Raw genomic sequence first — 21,245 nt, 5'->3', positions numbered from 1 at the left:
CTTTCACCTTTTAATCACACAATAAAATCTAAAATTTGGGAGACTGCAAAGGCCCTATGTGATCTGACCCCTAGTTCCCGACCCTGCCCCTGCATCCCCAACCAGCCTCTTGTTTGCTCACTCACTCGAGGGACACTGAGTTTCTTGCCACTCCTCTCTGACCATGTTCTTTCCTCAAAGTCTCTGCGTTTGTTATTTTCTCCACTTAGACTCATTCCCCTGTCATTGACAGCTTTACGTCATTCAAGCCTCTACTCAACACCTCTCCAGAAAAGCCTTCCACCAGAAAGGCCTTCCATCAGTGTGCATCTAAAGTAGAAACCTCCAGCCTCTGCTTTCATTATCTTCACGGCATTCATTCCTACCTACAAACATACCATGGCTTTTTATCTTCCCCATTAGACAATAAAACTCTGTGAAGATAGGAACTTTGTTTTGGTCACTCCTACATCTCTGTCACAGCAGAGACTCAATACATTTTTGTTGAGTGAGCAAAGATTCAAACACTCCATTGGAATCCAATAATCCCAATTCACATAAGCTCCCTAAGAGCAGGGTTTTGTACACTGACTATCCCCACTGCCCAAAACAATGCCTGTCACTAGCAAGTCTGTGATAAACAGCTGCTGAATGAGTATACCCTTGGGTAGCCTGTGCTTCACACAAACACAAGGAGGCAAATACAAGGATGCTCACCACAGCACTGTTTCTAATAGCAACAGACAGAAGCAATCAGTAGAAGAATAGATAAATTATGGCAATCCTACAACGGAGTACTACTACATATAGCAGCTGAAATAAATGAACTATATTGACATGTATAAATCTCAAAAAAAATCACATCAAGTAAAAACAGCAGGTGCAGAATGAAAAGCACAAGATACAATTTAGGCTTCAAAACAAAACTGCAATATAATGTTTATAAATACAAATCAGTAACAGTACAAAAAAAGGATGGGAAGAATATACATCAACATTAACAGTGCTACCTTTGGGGATGGAGGGAAGCAAAGAAGATTAGAAGGAAAGTACAAAAGAGCCTTAAACTGTATTATGTTTTATTTCTTTTAAAAAATGAAAAAACACATGAAAACATGTTCAACATCATTAGGGAAATGCAAATCAAAACCACAGTGAGATACCACCTCACACTCATTAGGATGGCTATTATCAAAAAAGCAGAAAATAAGTGTAGGCAAGGCTGTGAGAAACTGGAATCTTTGTGCACTGCTGGTCTTGGAATATAAAATGGTACAGCCACTGTGGAAAAATTTTTGGTGGTTTCTCAAAAAATTAAAAATATAATTACCATATGATCCAGCAATTCCACTTCTGGGTATATACCCAAAAAACTGATAGCAGGGACTCAAATAGATATCTATACATGAATGTTTATAGCAGCAATATTCACAACAGCCAAAAGGCGGAAGTAACTGACTCAAGTGTCCATCAACAGATGAATGGATAAACAAAATGTACTATATGTATGCAATGTAATATTATTTAGTCATAAAAAGGAAGGAGGGGTTTCCCTGGTGGCAGGGAATGCCTGCCAATGCAGGGGACACGGGTTCGAGCCCTGGTCTGGGAAGATCCCACATGCCGCGGAACAACTAAGCCCATGCCCCACAACTACTGAGCTTGAGCTCTAGAGCCCATGAGCCACTACTACTGAGCCCACGTGCCACAACTACTGAAGCCTGCACACCTAGAGCCCGTGCTCCGCAACAAGAGAAGCCACCGCAATGAGAAGCACGTGCACTGCAGCAAAGAGTAGCCCTTGCTCGCCACAACTAAAGAAAGCCCTCATGCAGCAATGAAGACCCAATGCAGCCAAAAATAAATAAATAAATTTATATATATATATATATATATATATATATATATACATATATATGTATGTATATATAAAAAAGCACCACATCTCTGAAAAAAAAGGAAGGAAATTCTGACACAGGTTACAGGCTACAATGTGGATGAACCATGAGAACATTACACTAAATGAAATAAGCCAGCCACAAAAGGTCAAATATTCTATGATTCCACTTACTTGAGGTAGTTAAGAGTAGTCAAATTCATAGAGACAGAAAGAAGAATGGTAGTTTCCAAGGACTGGGGGGAGAGGGGAATGGGGAGTTAGTGTTTAATGGGTACAGAGTTTCAGTATGGGAAGATGAAAAAGTTTTGGAGATGGACGGTGGTAATAGTTGCACAATAATGTGAATGTATGTAATGTAATGCCACTGAACAGTACACTTAAAAATGGCTGAAGTGGTCAATTTTATGTTATGGATACTTTACCGCAATTTAAAAAATGAAAACAAATATTGGACAATGTTAATTTATTATTTATTAATTTTTAAATTCTGCATTGTAAGTACGTGGGTGTTTCCTATATTGTTTTCCATTCCTTTCTATGTATTTGAATATTTTCCCTAGAAATACAACAAACCAACAAAGACTTTCTTGGGAACATCCTGGAAGTATAAGCCAGTAGAAAGTCAACTTCCATCACTAAAACACAAGGCTGGACATTCATATTCATGGTCCTTGGCAAGAACCCTAGTCCCTCAAACAGCATGCTGATTTAAAAATAAAAAATAAACATAACAACAATAAAAGCAGTGAATGAAAGGACTAAAATCTCTCATTCATCAAAAATTACCTAAAAACTGAGAAGAAACTAATGATCTGATAGAAAAGTCAGCAAAACACATGAAAAGAGAATTTATTTTATTTTTAATAAATTTATTTTATTTATTTATTTTTGGCTGTGTTGGGTCTTCGTTGCTGTGCATGGGCTTTCTCTAGTTTCGGTGAGCAGGGGCTACTCTTCGTTGCGGTGCATGGGCTTCTCATTGTGGTGGCTTCTCTTGTTGCAGAGCACGGGCTCTAGGTGTGCAGGCTTCAGTAGTTGCGGCACGCAGGCTCAGTAGTTGTGGCGTGGGCTCTAGAGCTCAGGTGCAGTAGTTGTGGCACATGGGCTTAGTTGCTCCATGGCATGTGGGATCTTCCCGGACCAGGGCTTGAACCCGTGTCCCCTGCATTGGCAGGTGGATTCTTAACCACTGCGCCACCAGGGAAGTCCCGAGAATTTATTTTTTAAAAATGCAAATAGTCCTTAAACATATGGAAACGTGTGTAAATTTATTCATTTTTTAAAAATGCAAATGGAAACTACATTGAGATATCAGATGGAAAAAATTCCAAAGTCTGACAACACACTCCATGGTGAGGCAGGTAATTAAGCAGGTAAAGCATAACGACACAACCCCAGTGAAAGAACTTGGCAATATCTAGCAAATTTACATATGTATTTACCTTTTGATCCAGCAATCCCACTTCTAGGAATCTATCCCAAAGATATGCTGGCAAAAATACAAAAAGACATATGTACAAAGCTATTCATTGCAGTACTATATGTAATACCAAGACTGGAAACAACCCAAATGTTCACCAATAAGGAACAGGGTGAATAAAATACGGTATATACATCCAGTACTATACATCTGTAAAAAAGAATGAGAATGATTTCCACATACTGATGTGGAATAATCTTCAGTATACACTAAGTGAAACAGCAAAACACAGAGCAGTTTTTATTGTAGCTCTAGTTTTTGTATAAGGTGAGAGAGAGATGAATATATATGTAAATGCTCACACATATCTTTTTACATTTTAAAACATGAAAAATAGAATAAAAAGTAATAAAATTTGTTATATATATGGAGAAGAAGAAAAAGGATGAATACTATCAGGATGAAAGTGGGAATGTTATATAATTTTGACTTCGTAACTATGTATATACTTTACACGATTTAGAAACATTTAAATTAAAAATTCTAAAAACTGAAAATGAACTTAAACAAATATGCCTAACTGTTGGCGTCAAAACCACAAAGAAAACAGGATCTCTTTAAGTCATTAATAAAATACAAAATTTTTACTGCAAACCCAAGTGGAATATATCTAAAGGCAAAACCATAAAGAAATCTTAAACTATACACTATTATCCTACTGATATTTGGAAGGTTGGTATTGTTATTGTGAAAAAATTATATGAATATTATAGGATAAAAATAAATAAGTGATGATATTAAAGACATTACAAAACAACACATTTCTAAAAGAAAAGAGACACGAATATAAAATCAAAGAAATAAAAACCCTGTAATTTTAAATTAAAATTGTAAATATCAGATGAAGCCATCTGATTTTCTTTTCTCTTCGAAAGACATGTATTTCCTAGCTATGTCTATGGATAAGACCTAGGAGAAATGGCAATCTGCTATCAATGAGCACCCCAGCACCTGGACTGTAGACTGTAAATATCATATCCACTTAAAAAAAAAATGAGCTCCTCAGAGAAATTGCAAGTTTGGGGCAGGAAATGTGCAAGAGGTACCTTGGAATCTTATTATACCAGAAAGCAAGGACTAGAACTATCAAAGATATATGACATCACATCCAAAGAGCACAGGAACCAATCTGAAAGACCTCTCATTGGTCTAGAATGAGGCAATTTGATCATCAAATGAGTGATGACAGCAATAGATTCAAATTCATATATAAAATATATATGTAATGTATATGTGATATGAGTTAATAACACTTAAAAGAAAATAAATCAACTTCCTAAATAGCAGAGTAAGTACCTCAGTGAATCCATTCTTCCAGAAAAGCAGCAAAAATACTGGCTAAACAATGAAAACCGACCATTTCAAAGTTCTGAAATTAACTGAAGGCACAGAACAAACTGAAAAGCATCTATCAAGACAAGTTACAGAACCTCTGTTAGAATAGTGGGATTGTGGCTCTTTAAGTTGGAGCTATTCCCATCTTTCATTCCTCCCCAGCTCAAAACAGAAATTTTAGAACTGAAAATACAATAACCAAAAAACAAAACAAAACAAACTCCTCTATAGATAAGCTCTACAGCAGAATGAGGAGGACAGGGAAAGAAACACCAAAATTAAAGAGCAATAGAAAACACCCAATTTCAACAACGGAGAGAAAAAAAATGAAAAGCGCCTCACAGAGCTGTGCGGCAATAGCAACAGATCTAACAAAAGTGTCTTCAGAGTCCCAAAAGAAGACAAAGAGAACAGGGCAGAAAAAGTCCTAGAAGAAATAATGGCTGAAAATGTTCCAAATTTGTCAAAAGATGTAAGCCTATAGTTTTAAGAAGGTGAGAAAACTCTCAACAAGATAAACCCAAGGAAATCTGTGCACAGATACACAGAGTCAAACTGCTGAAAACTAGAGACAAAAAATCCTGAAAGCAGCAAGAGAAACAATACCTCTTTTAAGGGGAGTGGCGGGAGACAGAATTCCAATGACAGCAAATTTTTCATCAGAAAGGGAGGCCAGAAGGCACAATATTTTTCAGGAGATGAAGAAAATAACTTTCAACTCAGAATTCTATATTTAGCAAAAATATCCTTTAATAATGAGTGGCAAAATTAAGATATTCTCAGATGAAGGGAAACTAATGAATTCTATCACCAAGAGACCTACCCTAACAAAATGGCTAAAGTAAATTCTATAAACAGAAATGAAATGACAGAGAAGGAATCTTGGAAAATCAGGAAGGAATAAAGAACAATGAAAAGAGTAAAAATACTGGAAAACATACTACATTTTCCTTCTCCTCTTGAATTTTCTAAATTATATTTGACAGTTGAAGCAAAACTTTTAACAATATCTGATGTGGTTCTCCAAACATGTAGAAGAATATTTAAGACAAGTTTATTATAAATAAGAGTAGGTAAAGAGACATAAAAATAGGTAAAATTTTTACACTTCACTCAAATTAACGAAATGATAAAACCAGCAGAGTGTGATAAGTATATATAATGTAATACCTAGAGCAACCACTAAAAAGCTATACAAAGAGATACACTCAAGAACAGTGTACAGACAAAACAAAATGAAATTCTAAAAAAATGTTCAAGTAACCCACAGGAAGGCAGGAAAAGATGGGAACAAAAAAACAGAGAAAACAGGGCTTCCCTGGTGGCGCAGTGGTTTAGAATCTGCCTGCCAATGCAGGGGACGCAGATTCAAGCCCTGGTCCGGGAAGATCCCACATGCCATGGAGCAACTGAGCCCGTGCGCCACAACTGCTGAGTCTGTGGTCTAGAGCTCGCAAGCCACAACTACTGAACCCGCAAGCCACAATTACTGAAGCCCGTGTGACTACAGCCTGTGCTCCGCAACAAGAGAAGCCACAGCAATGAAAGTCCGTGCACCGCAACGAAGAGCAGCCCCCACTTGCGGCAACTAGAGAAAGCCTGTGCACACCAACAAACACCCAACGCGCTAAAAGTAAATAAATAAATAAATAAATGTATTTAAAAAAACAGAGAAAACAAATGGACAGAAATGGCAGACGGGGCTTCCCTGGTGGCACAGTGCTTGAGAGTCCGCCTGCCAATGCAGGGGACACGGTTTGTGCCCCGTTCCAGGAAGATCCCACATGCCGCGGAGCGGCTGGGCCCGTGAGCCATGGCCGCTGAGCCTGCGCCTCCGGAGCCTGTGCTCCGCAACGGGAGAGGCCACAACAGTGAGAGGCCCGCATACCGCAAAAAAAAAAAAAAAAAAAAAGGCAGGCGTGAGCCCTAACATATCAATAATTACATTAAGTGTAAATGATCTACACCAATTACAAGACAGAAAAAAAAATTTTTTTCACCCTCCCCCACCCCCTGCCTCTGGTAACCACAAACCTGATCTCTTTTTCTATGAGTTTGTTGGTTTTTGAAGTGAAATTGACTTACAACACTATGTTAGGTACTGCTACACAACATAGTGATTTGATATTTCTATACATCCCCAAATGAACATCACGGTAAGTCTATAGTTACCATCTGTCATGATACAAAGATATTACATAATTACTGACTATATTCCCCATACTGTACATCTCATACCTGTGACTCATTTATTTTGTAATTGAAAGTCTGTACCTCTTACCCTCCCTCAGCTATTGCTCTGCTCTCCCTACTCTCCTCCCCTCTAGCAGCCACCTGTTTGTTCTCTATATCTATGACTCTGTTTCTGTTTAGTTATGTTTGTTCATTTGTTTTGTTTTTTAGATTCCACATATAAGTGAAATCTGACAGTATTTGTCTTTGTCTGACTTATTTCACTTAGAATAATACCCTTTAGGTCCATCCATGTTGTTGCAAATGGCAAGATATCATTCTTTTTTTCCCTAGGGCTGAGTAATATTCCATTGTGTATATGTACCACATCTTCTTCATCCACTCATCTATGGATGGGCACTGAGGTTTCTTCCATATCTAGGCTACTGTAAATAGTGCTACAATGAACATAGGGGTGCATATATCTTTGCAAATTAGTGTTTTTTCTTTGAATAAGCACTCAGGAGTGGAACTGATGGATCATATGGTAGTTCTATTTTTAATTTTTTGAGGAAACTCCATACTGTTTTCCATAGTAGCTGCGCCAATTTACATTCCCACTAACAGTGCATGAGGGTTCCCTTTTCGCCACATCCTTGTCAACATTTATTATTTGTTTTTTTTTTTTTTTTTTTCTGGTATGTGGGCCTCTCACTGTTGTGGCCTCTGCCGTTGCAGAGCACAGGCTCCGGAGGCGCAGGCTCAGCGGCCATGGCTCACGGGCCCAACTGCTCCGCGGCATGTGGGATCTTCCCAGACCGGTGCATGAACCTGTGTCCCCTGCATCGGCAGGCGGACTCTCAACCACTGCGCCACCAGGGAAGCCCTATTTGCTGTCTTTTTGATAATAGCCTTCTGACAGGTGTGAAGTGATTGTGATGCTGATTTGCATTTCCCTGATGATGAGTGATGCTGAGCATCTTTTCATGTGCCTGCTGACCTTCTGTATGTCTTCTTCGGAAAAATGTCTATCTAGGTCCCTTACCCATTTTTAAATTGGGTTGTTAATTTTTTAAATTTATTTATTTTATTTATTTATTTTTGGCTGTGTTGGGTCTTCAGTGCTGTGCACGGGCTTTCTCTAGTTGTGGCGAGTGGGGGATACTCTTCATTGCAGTGCATGGGCTTCTCCTCTTGCTGTGGAGCATGGGCTCTAGGCGCGTGGGCTTCAGCAGTTGTGGCTCGCGGGCTCTAGAGTGCAGGCTCAGTTTTGGTGCACGTGGTTAGTTGCTCTATGGCACGTGGGATCTTCCTGGACCAGGGCTCGAGCCCGTGTCCCCTGCATTGGCAGACATATTCTTAACCACTGCGCCACCAGGGAAGCCCCGGGTTGTTCGTTTTTTTTTTGTTTGTTTGTTTTACATCTTTATTGGAGTATAATTGCTTAACAATGGTGTGCTAGTTTCTGCTTTATAACAAAATTAATCAGTTATACATATACATATGTTCCCATATCCCCTCCCTCTTGCGTCTCCCTCCCACCCCTCCAGTAGGTCACAAAGCACCGAGCTGATCTCCCTGTGCTATGCGGCTGCTTCCCACTAGCTATCTACCTTACGTTTGGTAGTGTATATATGTCCATGCCTCTCTTTCGCTTTGTCACAGCTTACCCTTCCCCCTCCCCATATCCTCAAGTCCATTCTCTAGTAGGTCTGTGTCTTTATTCCTGTCTTACCCCTATGTTCTTCATGACATTTTTTTTCTTAAATTCCATATATATGTGTCAGCACACAATATTTGTCTTTCTCTTTCTGACTTACTTCACTCTGTATGACAGACTCTAGGTCCATCCACCTCATTACAAATAACTCAATTTCGTTTCTTTTTATGGCTGAGTAATATTCCGTTGTATATATGTGCCACATCTTCTTTATTCATTCATCCGATGATGGACACTTAGGTTGTTTCCATCTCCGGGCTATTGTAAATAGAGCTGCTATGAATATTTTGGTACAGGACTCTTTTTGAATTATGGTTTTCTCAGGGTATATGCCCAGTAGTGGGATTGCTGGGTCATATGGTAGTTCTATTTGTACTTTTTTAAGGAACCTCCATACTGTTCTCCATAGTGGCTGTACCAATTCACATTCCCACCAGCAGTGCAAGAGTGTTCCCTTTTCTCCACACCCTCTCCAGCATTTATTGTTTCTAGATTTTTTGATCATGGCCATTCTGACTGGTGTGAGATGATATCTCATTGTAGTTTTGATTTGCATTTCTCTAATGATTAAAGATGTTGAGCATCCTTTCATGTGTTTGTTGGCAGTCTGTATATCTTCTGTGGAGAAATGTCTATTTAGGTCTTCTGCCCATTTTTGGATTGGGTTGTTTGTTTTTTTGTTATTGAGCTGCATGAGCTGCTTATAAATTTTGGAGATTAATCCTTTGTCAGTCGCTTCATTTGCAAATATTTTCTCCCATTCTAAGGGGTGTCTTTTGGTCTTGTTTATGGTTTCCTTTGCTGTGCAAACGCTTTTAAGTTTCATTAATTAATTAATTAATGACTACATGCTGTTACAAGAAACTTACTCCAAATATAATGATTTACACAGGTTGAAAGTGAAAGGATGAGAGACTTCCCTGGTGGTGCAGCTGTTAAGAATCCGCCTGCCAATGCAGGGAACACGGGTTCGATCCCTGGGCCAGGAAGACCCGACATGCCATGGAGCAACTAAGCCCGTGGGCCACAACTACTGAGCCTGCGCTCTAGAGCCCACGCGCCACAACTACTGAGCCCACACACTGAAACTACTAAAGCCAGTCTGTGAGCTCTAGGGCCTGCATGTCCCAACTACTGAGCTGCGAGCTGCAACTACTGAAGCCCATGTGACTAGAGCCTGTGCTTCTCAACAAGAGAAGTCACAGCAATGAGAAGCCCACGCACTGCAACGAAGAGTAGCCTCTGCTTGCCACAACTAGAGAAAGCCCGCGCGCAACAACAAAGACCCAGTGCAGCCAAAAATAAATAAAATTAAAAAAAAAAAGAAAGTGAAAGCATGAAAAGGATATACCATGCAAACATTAATAAAAAGAAAGTAGGAATAGGTAAATCTGTAGAGACAGAAAGTAGACATGGTTGCCAGAAGGTAGAATTAAGCAAGAAATGACTGCTAATGGTTTCTTCTGAGGAGTGATGAAAATGTTCTGGAATTAGGTAGTACTGTTGGTCACCCAACTTTCTGAATACACTGAAAACCACTGAACTGTATATTCTCAAAGTGTAAATTTTATAGTATGTGAATTATATCTTAAAAAAATAAAAATATTTCAATAAAGATGTTTTTAGGAAACCTCAATAGTTAAAAAATTATTAATTAAAAAGCAAACAAGGGCTTCCCTGGTGGCGCAGTGGTTGAGAGTCCGCCTGCCGATGCAGGGGACGTGGGTTCGTGCCCCGATCTGGGAAGATCCCACATGCCGCGGAGCGGCTGGGCCCGTGAGCCATGGCCACTGAGCCTGCGCTCCGCGACAGGAGAGGCCACAACAGTGAGAGGCCCGCGTACCGCAAAAAAAAAAAAAAAAAAAAGCAAACGAACAATATGATTAATAAATGAGCCAAAAATAAGAAGACATGGTACTGAAGGGGATACAGGGATGGCAAGTAAGCACCTGTTCAACATCACCTGCATCACCTGTTCAACGTCATTTGCATTCAGCCAATAGGGGAAAGAAAATTAAGACCAGGATGAGCTATCATTACACATCTATCAGCATGACTTAAATAAAAATAGTGACAATACCAAATGGCTGTGAGGACGTGAAGAAATCAGATCTCATATACTGCTGCTAAGAATACATAATGGTACAGCCACTCTGGAAAGTAGTTGTGTTCCTCGGCATTTATCCCAGAAAAATGAAATTTTATGTATATGATTGTTTATAGCATCTTTATTCATAAAAACCAAAAACTAGAAGCAACCAAAATGTACTGCAACAGATGCACGGTTAACCAAACCGCAGTATAGCCACGGAATACTACCAAGCAATAAAAGGAAAGAGACTACTCATACATTCAAGAATTTGGATGGATCTCAGGGGCGTTATTCTGAGTGAAAAAAGCCCATCTCAAAAAGTCACATACTGTGTGGTTTTATTTATGTAACATTCTGGAAATGACAAAATTATAGAGATGAAGAACAGATTAATGGTTACCTGGGGTTAGGGAATATTGGGGAAGAGGAGTAGGTCTAACTATGAAGGGGCAGTACAAAGGAGCTCTGTGTGGTGATGGAATAGTTCTGTATCTTGACTGAGGTGGTGGTTACAGGAATCCACACGTGATAAAATGACAGAACTACATACATTTTATACATAGATCAATTTCCTAGCTTTTATATTGTACTATACTTAAATGAGATGTAACTTACAGTAGAAACTGGGTGAATGGTACATGAGAACTGTCAGTATTTTTGCAAGCTCCTATGAATTGATAATTACCTCAAAAGAAACTTTCTTTTTTTTTTTAACGGAGTCTGCTCATAAAAGTTATTTACTTTTTCAACAAACATGCTGAGTACCTTCCCCCCCGGCCAGTGCCAGGTTCTCTGCCAGGTACAAAGACAACTCATGTCTTCAAAGAGCTTCCCATTTAGTGGTAGAAAGATAAGCCATACAACATAACACAGGTAAGTAATGGAATTCTGCACTCTGAAGAATGGATTTTGCTCAGCAAAACCAATACCTGCATCAATCTGCTGCTCCCCGTTCATTTCCACAGCACATGGGTGATCTCCTCCCCACACAGAGGACAGGCCTTATAGTTATGCTACAATCTGAAGATTACTTGCAGTTCTCAAGCATCTGTTCAATGGGCATCCAAGGGTCCAAATGAAAGTGCTGAAAAATCAAGAAGAACACATTAACAGGCTGCAGCCCAGTGTTTATTCAGTCATAAGACATGACACTCTGGTGGGCTGAAAGGGCAGATAAAACAAAAATACACTGGCAGAATATGGAATTAGAGAAAAAAATTTGACAGCTTTTCTAATTTTGAAGACTGTGTGTGTGTGTGTGTGTGTGTGTGTGTAGAGAAAGAGCTATCAAGATCTTGATATCTAAAAATCACAACAAATAAACATATATATGAATCACTACCCCTTCAACTTAGATTATAATACTGAGCACCACTATCCACAAAAACTCTAATTCCTAATGAAATCCTGGGGGGAAAAGTTAGCTTCCAATGCCCTGTCTTAACCAGTAAATAAGATTCAGGATACGACATATTATTTTATCTAGTTTTCCATTTCATTTACCTAGAATATTATGCAGAACCAAAAAGTATCAACTATATTTGTCTACAATTACACTTATAAAGAGAGCTCAATCCCTCCAAAATAACCTCTGAAACCATTTATTCTTTTTTAAAAAGGCTTTATTGGGATACAATTCACATGCCAAAATCTCCCATTTTAAGTGTACAATTCAATAATTTTCAGTAAATTTACAGAGTTGTATAACCATCACTATAATCCAATTTTAGAATATTTCCATCACTCTGGAAAGAAACTTCTTTCCCCACTTGCAGTTCTTCTCCATTCCATCCCTAGCCTCAGGCAACCACTAATCTGCTTTTGTCTCTAGAGATTTGCCTCTTCTGGACATTTCACAAAAATGAAATCATACAACATGTGGTCTTTTGCACCTGACTTTTTTCACTCAGCATGTTTTTGAGGCCCATCCATGCTGCAGCATGGATGAATCTATTTATTCTTGCTTTACATACATGTAAAACAATCTAAGATACTGCCTTTATATATGCCTAACAGATTAGAAAGAGTAAATGCAAGGGGAAAAGGAGCTGCTGCAGAAAGGCGTGTTGTGAACTAACCTCAAAGGCAACAATGCAGAAAACTATAAAGGTGGAATAGGAACTCAACAGCCACAGCTGCCTGGGTGATACCTACAAGAGCAAACTCTGAACCTCTCAAAAGGATTCTGATTCTTATTAGATCCCCAGTAAAAGATTACCATAAAAATCTTTTAAACACTAAGAAAAAAATAGTTTAAATTTTAACATATTCTTTGAAAAGGTACAAGCTACCTCAAGTACAACAGCGTGAGCTGGGTGATAGGGATACCCAGATTCTAGTCCCAGCTCTACCCATAACTAACTATGCAATCTTATACAGACTATATTATGTCCTTTTTTTTTTTTTTTTTTTTTTTTTTTTTGCTGTACGCGGGCCTCTCACTGTTGTGGCCTCTCCCGTTGCGGAGCACAGGCTCTGGACGCGCAGGCTCAGCGGCCATGGCTCACGGGCCCAGCCGCTCCGCAGCATGTGGGATCTTCCCAGACCGGGGCATGAACCCGTGTCTCCTGCATCGGCAGGCGGACTCTCAACCACTGCGCCACCAGGGAAGCCCTATTATGTCCATTTTTAAAATCTGTAAAATGAGTGTAACATTTTCAGATTTTAAAACTAAATTTCATATTGAGCATAGAGAAAATCTTAATAACAGTTAAAATTATGGATATCCCATTTGAGGTAACTGCCAGTTATCCAAAATCTTTTCATACAACAACATAAGCACTGAAACTCACACATTCACAGATAGGAACAACTGAATAGAAACCTGGTAGTGAGATTTAAAGCCTCTAAATAAGCTTTCTTCTCTCAGTTTACTTTCCTACCCCAAGCCCAAAACATTCAAACTGTACCATTCCACCTGCTAATTCATTCACTCCCCATATTTATTAAACACCAGCTCATTACCATCCACTATTCTAGGGAATAAGGGTAAAGCAATCAAGAGACTTGATTCCCGCATTCATGATGCTTATTTTCAACTGGTGTAAGACAATTTAAGCCAACAAATTAAAACAATTATTTAAAGTGCTATGAAGGAAAAGCAGCAGTGGGTGCTAAGATAGAACATAATGGCAGACCTAACCTAAACTAAGAGGTCACTGACAGCGTCCCTGGGGCGGGGAAAGGTATTTAAGCTGACACTAAAGGGGAAACAGCAGTTAGGCAAAAAGGGCAGAAAGGAAAGAGTAGTCCAGGAATAGGGAGCAGCACATACAAAGGCTCTAAGGTGGGGAGGAACTGAGAGCATGCCACTGTGGCTGCAGCATGGGAACCAACCGGGTAAGTGGCACACAATGAAACTGGACAGGCAGAGTAGGAATAACGCAGTTGATACAAACTGGGGATTTACCATGAGTTGGGTACTGTCCAAAGCACTTAAACATATTAACCCATTTAATACTCTCAAAAACTGGACAAGGTGACATCACTATCATGAGGAAACAGGCACAAAACAGGTACTACCTGCCAGTGTCCCACAGCTAGTTAAGTAGGAAAACCAGGTTTCAAACCTAGCAAAACGCCCACATTATATGTCCTCAAACGCTGTATTATAGTGCCTCTCAATGGGAAGCAACCGAGGGTTTTCTTAAGCAGAGAAAGGATCAAATCTGTGTTTTTAAAAACATCACTCTGGAAAAAAAAAATTACTCTGGACCCAATCAGAGAAAACATAAAGGAGTGACAAAAAAACATAAAAGTATAAAATTTCTACATGGCAAAAGACACTGTAAATAAAATTCAAAGATAAGAGAGTAGGTCTTAAAAGTTCTCATCACACACAAAAAATTTTTTCTAACTATGTATGGTGACAGATGTTAACTAGATTTATTGCAGTAATCTTCACAATGTATACAGATATCAAATCATTATGCTGTATGCCTGAAACTAATATAATGTTATATGTCAATTTTACTTCAATAGAAATAAATAAATAAGACAGTTGAGATGGGTGAAATATTAGCAACATGTAAGATAATGGATTAATTTCCATATACAAGCTCCCATAATTCAACAAGAAAAAAAAGAAAAATCGGTAAAATATGTAATTAATCCACATTAAAAATGAGAGTTAATACTTACAAAAATATGCTCAATCTCATTAGTAGTGAAATAATAAGACTTTTTAATCAAATACTATTTTTTTCACCTTTGCAATTGGTAAAAATTTTTTTTTTTTTTTTTTTTTTTTTTTGCGGCACGCGGGCCTCTCACTGCTGTGGCCTCTCCCGTTGCGGAGCACAGGCTCCCGACGCGCAGGCTCAGCGGCCATGGCTCACGGGCCCAGCCACTCCGCGGCACGTGGGATCCTCCCGGACCGGGGCACAAACCTGCGTCCCCTGCATCGGCAGGCGGACTCCCAACCACTGCGCCACCAGGGAAGCCCTGGTAAAATTTTTAAAACTGAAAATCTCCAGAGTTGGCAAGGAAGACAGACAAAAGGAGAGAGTATATATTGGTACTACCTTTTTGGAGAGGAATTTAATGATAAATAATTTAACGTATAAAGATTTAAAAGACAAACTCTTTGAGCAATAATTCTACTGTTAAGAACCTTCACACAACACAATATGTGGAATCTAAAAAAGTGATACAAATGAACTTATTTACCAAATACAAACAGACTCACAGACATAGAAAACAAACTTATGGTTACCAAAGGGTAATGGCAGGGGAGGGATAAATTAGGAGTTTGTGAAAAACAGATACACACTACTATATATAAAATAGAAAAACAGGGCTTCCCTGGTGGCACAGTGGTTGAGAGTCCGCCTGCTGATGCAGGGGACACGGGTTCGTGCCCCGGTCTGGGAAGATCCCACATGCCGTGGAGCGGCTAGGCCTGTGAGCCATGGCCGCCGAGCCTGCGCGTCCGGAGCCTGTGCTCCGCAACGGGAGAGGCCACAACAGTGAGAGGCCCGCGTACCACACACACACACAAAAAAAAGATAAAGAGCAAGGACCTACTGTAGAGCACAGGGAACTATATTCAATATCTTGTAATAATCTATAATGGAAAAGAACCTGAAAAAGAATATATATATATATATGTATGTATAACTTAATCACCTTGCTTTACATGTGAAACTAACACAACATTGTAAATCAACTATACTTCAATAAAAAATAAATTTTAAAAAAGCACTCTTGGGCTTCCCTGGTGGCGCAGTGGTTGAGAGTCCGCCTGCCGATGCAGGGGACATGGGTTCGTGCCCCGGTCTGGGAAGATCCCACATGCCGCGGAGCGGCTGGGCCCGTGAGCCATGGCCGCTGAGCCTGCGTGTCCGGAGCCTGTGCTCCGCAACGGGAGAGGCCACGAGAGTGAGAGGCTCGCATACCGCAAAAAAAAAAAAAAAGCACTCTTGAACAACAACAACAAAAGAACCTTTCACACAACACAAATGTGTGGAAGGCTACATAGCCAATGATGTTTGCTGCTGTATTATCTGTAACAGTGGGAAACCAGAAACAGCCTATATGTCCATCAAATGTGAATGAGATGGCTACAGACATTATGATACACCTACACTAGGAAATAATTTGTAATCATTAGAAGAATTCAAGTAGATCCATAAAAGCATATGGGAATGTCATCTATATTTTCAATGAAAAAAGCAAGTGAAGGACAATTATTATTTATATTAACTTTTCAAAATCCTGTGTCCATTGTTTACCTGGCTATGTGACTTTCAAACACCTTATTGGTGCCAATGGTATCACTAATAAAATGGAGTATAACAGTACTGTACCTACCTCACCGGACTGACAGGATAAGTAAGATAAACAATGAAGTGCACATAGCATAGAGCTACATAGTAAATGCTGGGTTAATGTTAACTTATGCAATATTGACAGATTCAAGTTCCTATGGCACTAACTTAGGGTCACTCTACATATAGTCTTGAAACTTCATCATGGGTCTGACGTAACAAAATTATCTGTTGGTTTACTAGGCTGTGAAGATGTCATCCACTGCTAACACTCAAAAAGTCTTGAAATACGTCAGCACATTTTGTGCAGCAAGCCACGTAGTGCAATAATAATAATTATTATTATTAATAAATCTTCAAAGCCAAAAAGACATGAGTTGGGGGAAATGCAAGTCTTATGTAGCTGAAACTAAGTATGTAACTTAAAAAAAATTAAGTTATAATTAACATACATTATTACATAAGTTTCAGGTGTAGTGATTCAGTTTTTTTTTTTTAATTTTTCTTTATTTATTTTTGGCTGCATTGGGTCTTCGTTGCTGTGCATGGGCTTCCTCTAGTTGCAGTGAGTGGGGGCTACTCTTCATTGCGGTGCGCGAGCTTCTCATTGCGATGGCTTCTCTTGTTGCGGAGCACGGGCTCTAGGCACATGGGCTTCAGTAGTTGTGGCTCACAGGCTCTAGAGCGCAGGCTCAGTAGTTGTGGCGCATGGGCTTAGTTGCTCCACGGCATGTGGGATCTCCCCAGACCAGGGCTCGAACCTGTCTCTCCCGTACTGGCAGGTGGATTCTTAACCACTGCGCCACCAGGGAAGCCCCCAGTATTTTTATACGTCACTGCAAGAAGACCATTTACCATGTGTCAACGTACAAAGTTGTTAAAAAGGGCTGTGACATTTTTTCGATCTTACAGCATCACTTAGATTTTAACAAATAAACAATCAGTTCATTGTCTTAATAGGATCATGAGAAATAAACTGATGAAGCCTTTTGCTGTAGAACATCTGTCAGATCTTTCTCTTTATTGCTAGTCTGCTCTCTTTTTATGCAGTGAGGAAAAAACAGTAAAATATTGAGGAGCTTAAAATATAAAAATTTAATTCACTTTTCATTTATTTCCTATTCATTTTAAACTGTTTTACTGTCTTTATTTATCACTGATTTTGGTATTATAATTCCTCTTGTGGTGACCAGAATACATCAGAATTATTTATTTAAATAAGTTCTCATGAACTAACTAATCTGGACCTTGTTCATCTTATTTAGAATGCTTTCAGTGAACTAAACAGCAGCCTAGATATTTACAGGAGGTTCTAATAAAAGAGACTAAAGCCAGTATTTTAAAATAGGAAACACTTCTAAGAAACATAAATAACAATTTAAAAAAGCAAAGCTAATTGTACAAAACCAGCTTTGATGTCAAACACACACACACACACACACACACACACACACACAGGCACACAAAGAAAACAGAAACAAAACCCAGGTAGAATAAAACTGAACTGAATTCGCTATTTCATTTTTAGTGATATATCAATATAAAATAAAACCACCATGGAATACTTATCTTTTAATAGATTTTTTTAAAGATCTAAAAGTCATCTGAACAACAAACAGCTACATGATGCTTCCCCTCCCATCCTATTTCAGTTTACCCATGCAGTCCACACTCTAAGCTTATACTACTCGGCTCCACGTTAATGCTCTTGATTTTCAAGGCTAAGATTAAACACTGAGTAAGAGTATTTATTATGTAGAAAAGTTACAATAATGCAAGGGAGATTTCTGTAGCATGAGTCCTCAGCCAAATGATTTAACATGTTGGACATAATTTTTAAAGCACTTAGGAAGAAGGACAGAAACTCAGTGTGACTATAAAGATATGACCTAGTATGTATGGTGGTTGCAAGAAAATGCTTTAATTCAGTAAATATTTACCAGACAGTTAAAAGGAAAATTCCCACTAACTAACATGCTTGAATTTGCACTCCTCTCCCTCAACTGAACAAATGGAAGGTCAGTAATAATTTCAAGTATGTTGTAAATACGGTTAAGTGCAAACAATTCAGCAAATCAGATGCTCCATTTTGGGCAGATCTGCAAAGTTAACCCTGCCCTTGATGGTAAACGCTAGTGGTAGAGTCACTGTTTTTTTGTTCCCCAACAGGTGTTGATTTCAGTTGGCCTTTCACTCTCCACAAGGGTTAATCATCACTCCCTGACCTTGTGCACATCTTATTTGACAGGCTATCTAAATTAAATCTTATGCTTCCATCTGTCAAACGTCAATGTAACTTGATTATCATGGGTAGGAATTTTCTATTGTTTCATTAAGTTGTTTGTTGTTGTTTTTAACCCACTGCTACATGTTTAACTAGGGAGATAAAAAATAAGTCTGTTGGGGCTTCCCTGGTGGCGCAGTGGTTGAGGGTCCGCCTGCCGCTGCAGGGGACACGGGTTCGTGCCCTGATCTGGGAGGATCCCACATGCCGCGGAGCGGCTGGGCCCGTGAGCCATGGCCGCTGAGCCTGCGCGTCCAGAGCCTGTGCTCCGCGGTGGGAGAGGCCACAGCAGCGAGAGGCCCACGTACAGCAAAAAAAAAAAAAAAAAAAGTCTGTTAAGTTGACAAATCTTAGCCACTCCAATCAGCTAAGTTAAATCTGACCCTAACTTAACTTTTTCATGATTATGTAAATGCAACACAGGGCACATCTATCTCAGCTGAACAAATCAGTACTTATTAATTTACAAAACCAGTAAAAGCTTTAAACAAAACCCACAACTCAAGAATACCCTAATTTTTTTAAAAGGTGCTCAACATCACATCAGGGAGATGGAAATCAAAACCACAGTGAGATACCATCTCACACCTGTCAGAATGGCTATTATCAGAAAGACAAGAAATAACAAGTGTTGGCAAGGATGTGGAGGAAATCCCTGTGCACCACTGGTGGGAATATAAATTGGTGTGGGCACTGTGTGAAAACACTATGTAGATTCTTCAAAAAATTAAAAATAGAACTACCATATGATCCAGCAGTTCCACTTCTGGGTATGTGAAATGAAAGGAAATGAAAACACTAACTCAAAAAGATACCTACACCCTCATGTTCATTGCAGCATTATTCACAATAGCCAAGACATGGAAGCAACCTAACTGTCCACGGATGGATGGATAAAGAAGATGCTGTGTACACATATATACATACACAATCGAATCATTTTGCAATATATATATATATATATATATCAAATCACAGTGTTGTACAACTTGGACTAATACAATGTTATATGTCAACTATATCTCAATCTTTTAAAAAGTCAAATTACAAGGCAATATTTTAAAAGGGTTATTTTGGACTAACAATGAGAAATTTTTAAGTAAAATATGGTACAAGCATACACTGTATTACTACATGGCCAATAAAACTGTGTTAGAGAAATGTTTTCCTTCCCAATCAAAATCCCAATAGGGTATTTTATTCACCTTGATGAGCTAATTTTTAAATGCATCTAAAAGAGAAAATGTACAATCTAGCTACATTTTTGAAAAAGATGATATATGATGAAGCTAGTTTCTTCTATCAAAATATTAAAATAGTGTAGTATTAGTGCAAGAAAAGACAAATACATCCATAAAATAGAATGAGATTGAGAAATAGATGCATTTATATGAGAGTACAGTTTGTGATACAATGGCACCGCATATCAATTGTGAAAGGATGAACAAACTAATAATAAAGAATTGGCTATCCATTTTGGGAGGAAAAAAATTAGATCCTTACTTCAGGCTGCAACATAAATAAATCCCAGGTGAATTAAAAGAGCAAAACATGAAAATTAAGACTCCAAACAAATTAAAAGAAAAACACAAGAGAATATGGTTATAACCTTGGTATAGTATAGACTTCCTTAAGCAAGGAAGCTATAAAATGGATACATTTGACTACATAAACATTTAAAACTTCTGATTAGCAAAAAGATACCATAAACAACTTTCAAAGCCAAGTTACAGACTAGAAAAAAATATTGCCAGCATATATCAATATAATAGACAAAGAATTACAGAAAGCACCTATAAATCATAAAAAAAAGACCAAACCTTATAGGGGCAAAACAGTCAGATATAAACAGGAATTTTACAGAAGAAATGCAAATGACTTATAAGCATATGAAAATATGTTTAACATCAACAGCTAAAACAAGTTATTTTTCACTCACAGACTGGCAAAAATAAAAGATTAATAATACCCAATATGGGTAAAGATATGGAGATATGAATGCTGCTATCACCGGTTGAAGAGCACAAATGGATGCGACCCTTTTAGAAAGAAATTTTATTTCATCAAAAATTTTAACCTGTATTCTCTACAACCGAGCAATTCAATTTCCAATATCTATTTCAGAAAACTATCCAAAAAATAAATAAGCAGCATAACGATTTCAAAGAAAGAGATTAAATTGTTCTCACTTCCAGGGCATACACAGAGAAGACACTCCCACACGTACAAAGTACAAAAGCCTAAATGTATGCTTGAGCAATGTCTGTGGCTAGGGAAAAACTGGAAACCTCAGTATCAATCAGTAAATTAGGGCACATCCGTTAAGATGAGAGTTAAAAAGAACGAGATAGTTTAATGGGCACAGAGTTTATGTTGGGAGTGATGAAAAGGTTTTGGGTATAGACAGTAGTTTGTGTATGTGTGATTGCTTATACAACATACTCAAACATACACAAAACTACATATTTCTATAGTATATATATTTCTTTATATATCTACAGATACTTTTAAAATG

At 38.6% G+C, this 21,245-nt stretch overlaps 1 protein-coding gene across 1 annotated transcript in view; it reads right to left on the bottom strand.

The window, feature by feature from the left end:
• The window catches only part of SFMBT1 (Scm like with four mbt domains 1), a 129,049-nt gene that overhangs the window by 49,925 nt on the left and 57,879 nt on the right, over window positions 1-21,245 (bottom strand).

This window comes from Mesoplodon mirus (genome assembly GCF_964341445.2).
Source record: "Mesoplodon mirus genome assembly, chromosome: 12".
Lineage (NCBI taxonomy): Eukaryota > Metazoa > Chordata > Mammalia > Artiodactyla > Ziphiidae > Mesoplodon > Mesoplodon mirus.
This window is presented reverse-complemented; position numbering and strand designations above follow the sequence as displayed.